Here is a 6000-nt window from a genome sequence, read left to right as displayed (position 1 = left end):
CAATTCCTGAAGTAGTTTCAATGCTGAAGTCAGCGGAGGTGGAAATCAAAAAGGAACATCATGGGTTGATGGTCAATAAAACCACTAAGTTCAAGAAAGGCAAGGGTAAGAAGAACTTCAAGAAGGACGACAAGGAAGTTGCCGCGCCCGGTAAGCCAGTTGCCGGGAAGAAGCCAAAGAATGGACCCAAGCCTGAGACTGAGTGCTTTTATTGCAAAGGGAAGGGTCACTGTAAGCGGAACTGCCCCAAATACTTAGCAGACAAGAAGGCCGGCAACACTAAAGGTATATGTGATATACATGTAATTGATGTGTACCTTACCAGTACTCGTAGTAGCTCCTGGGTATTTGATATCGGTGTCGTTGCTCATATTTGTAACTCAAAGAAGGAGCTGTGGAATAAGCGGAGACTGGCGAAGGACGAGGTGACGATGCGAGTCGGGAATGGTTCCAAGGTTGATGTGATCGCCGTCGGCACGCTACCTCTACATTTACCTACGGGATTAGTTTTAAACCTCAATAATTATTATTTAGTGCCAGTTTTGAGCATGAACATTGTATCTGGATCTCGTTTAATGCGAGATGGCTACTCTTTTAAATCTGAGAATAATGGTTGTTCTATTTATATGAGAGATATGTTTTATGGTCATGCCCCGCTGGTCAATGGTTTATTCTTGATGAATCTCGAACGTAATGTTACACATATTCATAGTGTGAATACCAAAAGATGTAAGGTTGATAACGATAGTCCCACATACTTGTGGCACTGCCGCCTTGGTCACATTGGTGTCAAGCGCATGAAGAAGCTCCATGCTGATGGACTTTTAGAGTCTCTCGATTATGAATCATTACCATGCCTCATGGGAAAAATGACTAAGACTCTGTTCTCCGGAACAATGGAGCGAGCAACCAACTTATTGGAAATCATACATACTGATGTGTGCGGTCCAATGAGCGTTGAGGCTCGCGGAGGATATCGTTATGTTCTCACTCTCACAGACAACTTCAGTAGATATGGGTATGTCTACTTGATGAAACACAAGCCTGAGACCTTTGAAAAGTTCAAGGAATTTCAGAATGAGGTAGAGAATCAACGTGACCGAAAAATAAAGTTCTTACGATCAGATCATTTCGGAGAATATTTAAGTCACGAATTTGGCACACACTTAAGGAAATGTGGAATTGTTTCACAACTCACGCCGCCTGGAACACCTCAGCGTAACGGTGTGTCCGAACATCGTAATCGCACTCTATTGGATATGGTGCGATCTATGATGTCCCTTACCGATTTACCGCTATCATTTTGGGGATACGCTCTAGAGACAGCTACATTCACTTTAAATAGGGCACCGTCTAAATCCATCGAGACGACACTGTATGAATTATGGTTTGGGAAGAAACCTAAGCTGTCGTTTCTAAAAGTTTGGGGATGCGATGCTTATGTCAAGAAACTTCAACCTGAAAAGCTCGAACCCAAGTCGGAAAAATGCGTCTTCATAGGATACCCTAAGGAAACCATTGGGTATACCTTCTACCTTAGATCCGAAAGCAAGATCTTTGTTGCCAAGAACGGGTCCTTTCTGGAGAAAGAGTTTCTCTCGAAAGAAGTAAGTGGGAAGAAAGTAGAACTCGATGAAGTACTACCTCTTGAACCAGAAAGTAGTGTAGCTCAGGAAAATGTTCCTGTGGTGCCTACACCGACTGGAGAGGAAATTAATGATAATGATCAAGGTACTTCAGATCAAGTTGCTACTGAACTTCGTAGGTCCACAAGGACACGTTCCACACCAGAGTGGTATGGCAACCCTGTCCTGGAAATCATGTTGTTAGACAACGGTGAACCTTCAAACTATGAAGAAGTGATGGCGGCCCCAGATTCCAACAAATGGCTTGAAGCCATGCAATCCGAGATAGGATCCATGTATGAAAACAAAGTATGGACTTTGACAGACTTGCCCGATGATCGGCGAGCGATAGAAAACAAATGGATCTTTAAGAAGAAGACGGACGCGGATGGTAATGTTACCATCTATAAAGCTCAACTTGTCGCTAAGGGTTATCGGCAAGTTCAAGGGGTTGACTACGATGAGACTTTCTCTCCCGTAGCGAAGCTGAAGTCCGTCCGAATCATGTTAGCAATTGGCGCATACTATGATTATGAGATATGGCAGATGGACGTCAAAACAGCATTCCTTAACGGCTATCTTAAGGAAGAACTATATATGATGCAGCCGGGAGGTTTTGTCGATCCTGAGAATGCTAACAAGGTATGCAAGCTCCAGCGATCCATTTATGGGCTGGTGCAAGCATCTCGGAGTTGGAACATTCGCTTTGATGAGATGATCAAAGCGTTTGGGTTTATGCAGACTTATGGAGAAGCTTGCGTTTACAAGAAAGTGAGTGGGAGCTCTGTAGCATTTCTCATATTATATGTAGATGACATACTTCTGATGGGAAATGATATAGAACTTTTGGACAGCATTAAGGCCTACTTGAATAAGTGTTTTTCAATGAAGGACCTTGGAGAAGTTGCTTACATATTAGGCATTAATATCTATAGGGATAGATCGAGATGGCTCATAGGTCTTTCACAAAGCACATACCTTGATAAGACATTGAAGAGGTTCAATATGGATCAGTCCAAGAAAGGGTTCTTGCATGTATTGCAAGTTGTGAGATTGAGCTCGGCTCAATGACCGACCATGGCAGAAGATACAGAAGAGATGAGTGTCACCCCCTATGCCTCGGCCATAGGGTCTATTATGTATGCCATGCTGTGTACCAGACCTGATGTAAACCTTGCTGTAAGTTTGGTAGGAAGGTACCAAAGTAATCCCGGCAAGGAACACTGGACAGCGGTCAAGAATATCTTGAAGTACCTGAAGAGGACTAAGGATATGTTTCTCGTTTATGGAGGTGATGAAGAGCTCATCGTAAAGGGTTACATCGGCGCTAGCTTCGACACAGATCTGGATGACTCTAAGTCACAAACCTGATACGTGTATATTTTGAATGGAGGGGCAGTAAGCTGGTGCAGCTGCAAGCAAAGCGTGTGGCGGGATCTACATGTGAAGCGGAGTACATGGCAGCCTCGGAGGCAACGCATGAAGCAATATGGATGAAGGAGTTCATCACTGACCTAGGAGTCATACCCAATGCGTTGGGGCCGATCACTCTCTTCTGTGACAACACTAGAGCTATTGCCCTTGCCAAGGAGCCCAGGTTTCATAAGAAGACCAGGCACATGAAGCGTCGCTTCAACTCCATTCGTGAAAATGTTCAAGATGGAGACATAGATATTTGCAAAGTGCATACGGATCTGAATATCGCAGATCCGTTGACTAAACCTCTTCCGCGAGCAAAACATGATCAACACCAGAACTCTATGGGTGTTCGATTCATCACAATGTAACTAGATTATTGACTCTAGTGCAAGTGGAAGACTGTTGGAAATATGCCCTAGAGGCAATAATAAAATGATTATTATATTTCCTTGTTCATGATAATTGTCTTTTATTCATGCTATAATTGTGTTATCCAGAAATCGTAATACATGTGTGAATACATAGACCACAACATGTCCCTAGTGAGCCTCTAGTTAACTAGCTCGTTGATCAACTGATAGTCATGGTTTCCTGACTATGGACATTGGATGTCGTTGATAACGAGATCACATCATTAGGAGAATGATGTGATGGACAAGACCCAATCCTAAGCATAGCACAAGATCGTATAGTTCGTTTGCTAGAGCTTTTCCAATGTCAAGTATCTTTTCCTTAGACCATGAGATCGTGTAACTCCCGGATACCGTAGGAGTGCTTTGGGTGTACCAAACGTCACAACGTAACTGGGTGACTATAAAGGTATACTACGGGTATCCCCGAAAATGTCTGTTGGGTTGACACGGATCGAGACTGGGATTTGTCACTCCGTATGACGGAGAGGTATCTCTGGGCCCACTCGGTAATGCATCATCATAATGAGCTCAAAGTGACCAAGGGTTTGGTCATGGGATCATGCATTACGGTACGAGTAAAGTGACTTGCCGGTAACGAGATTGAACGAGGTATTGGGATACCGACGATCGAATCTCGGGCAAGTAACGTACCGATTGACAAAGGGAATTATATACGGGGTTACTTGAATCCTCGACATCGTGGTTCATTCGATGAGATCATCGAGGAGCATGTGGGAGCCAACATGGGTATCCAGATCCCGCTGTTGGTTATTGACCGAAGAGTCATCTCGGTCATGTCTGCGTGTCTCCCGAACCCGTAGGGTCTACACACTTAAGGTTCGGTGATGCTAGGGTTGTCGAGATATTAGTATGCAGTAACCCGAAAGTTGTTCGGAGTCCCGGATGAGATCCCCGGCGTCACGAGGAGTTTCGGAATGGTCCGGAGGTGAGGAATTATATATAGGAAGTCAGGTTTCGGTCATCGGGAAAGTTTTGGGGGTCACTGGTATTGTACCGGGACCACCGGAAGGAAGGGTCCCGGGGGTCCACCGGGTGGGGCCACCTATCCCGGAGGGCCCCATGGGCTGAAGTGGGAGGGGAACCAGCCCCTGGTGGGCTGGTGCGCCCCCCCCCTTGGCCCCCCCTGCGCCTAGGGTTGGAAACCCTAGGGGTGGGGGCGCCTCCACCTGGCTTGGGGGGCAAGTTCCCCCCCTGGCCGCCGCCCCCCTTGGAGATTGCATCTCCTAGGGACGGCGCCCCCCCCTAGGGGCCCTATATAAAGAGAGGGGGGGAGGGCTGCGCACCCATGCTCTTGGCGCCTCCCTCTCCCTCTGCAACACCTCTCCCTCTCGTAGAGCTTGGCGAAGCCCTGCCGAGATCGCTGCTGCATCCACCACCACGCCGTCGTGCTGCTGGATCTCCATCAACCTCTCCTTCCCCCTTGCTGGATCAAGAAGGAGGAGACGTCTTCCCCAATCGTACGTGTGTTGAACGCGGAGGTGCTGTCCGTTCAACACTAGGATCATCGGTGATTTTGATCACGACGAGTACGACTCCCTCAACCCCGTTCTCTTGAACGCTTCCGCTCGCGATCTACAAGGGTATGTAGATGCACTTCTCTCTCTCGTTGCTAGATGAAATCCATAGATTGATCTTGGTGAAGCGTAGAAATTTTTTATTTTCTGCAACGTTCCCGAACAAAAATAAGATAAGCGCATAGGTGTGAGCTCGGCTCGGCTCATTCCCGCAACCCGCGGCGAGGCGTGCGGCGGAGGAGGAGCGCGCGAGGGCCTCTTCTCTTCTCAAGCTCCAATAGCATGTAGAAGAGCCACCATTATAAGGAGGTCCAACTCCTTTTCCACTTCTGGGGTGGGACTAAACTTCCCACCTCCACCTAGTGCCAATAACCCACATGGGACCTTAGAGATTTTTCTAAAATTGCTATATGGGCTTAAGGCCCATCTCAAATTTCAGCAGTAACTCTGCGGCAAACATAATAACAAAATCCTATCATCACCTATAGTCGTCACAGCCCAAGAACCTAGTTGGTCCAGGGCAATGCCAGGCCCCAAGCAGCCAGGGTCGTTCCCTCTCGTTCCTTCATCCACTGTAGATACATTAACATTGTTCGGTTTGGTAGTTCTGTTGTTCGCGTAACGATTTTTTTCTTTTATGGCTGGGTGGGCAAGAAAAGGATTAGATATCAACTCATACGCGTGCTTCATACATTCAAAAACATTTTTTGGTACTTACTATGAGAATAGAAAAATAGAGATGGGTACATCCCTCTTTCTGGCGGACCGTGCCTCCGGCCTGGCACGCCACATGTCCTGGGTCATGGAGCGACGCACGGGCGCTGTGAGGTAGTAATCTCATCTCATCATTAATGAACTTGTAGCATTGAAATTTAGTTTGTTCTTTCCAAATTTATCAAAATTGGTTGTATCTTAAAATATGAAGAGCCTAAGTTTCCTTCCAAATACTCTTTCTTTTCACAAATATAGGATGTTTTAACTCTTTGTGAATCATATGTATATAGACAT

Source organism: Triticum aestivum, chromosome 2B (genome assembly GCF_018294505.1).
Source record: "Triticum aestivum cultivar Chinese Spring chromosome 2B, IWGSC CS RefSeq v2.1, whole genome shotgun sequence".
Classification (NCBI taxonomy): domain Eukaryota; kingdom Viridiplantae; phylum Streptophyta; class Magnoliopsida; order Poales; family Poaceae; genus Triticum; species Triticum aestivum.
The sequence above is the reverse complement of the archived record's forward strand: the minus strand, read 5'-3'. Positions refer to the sequence as shown.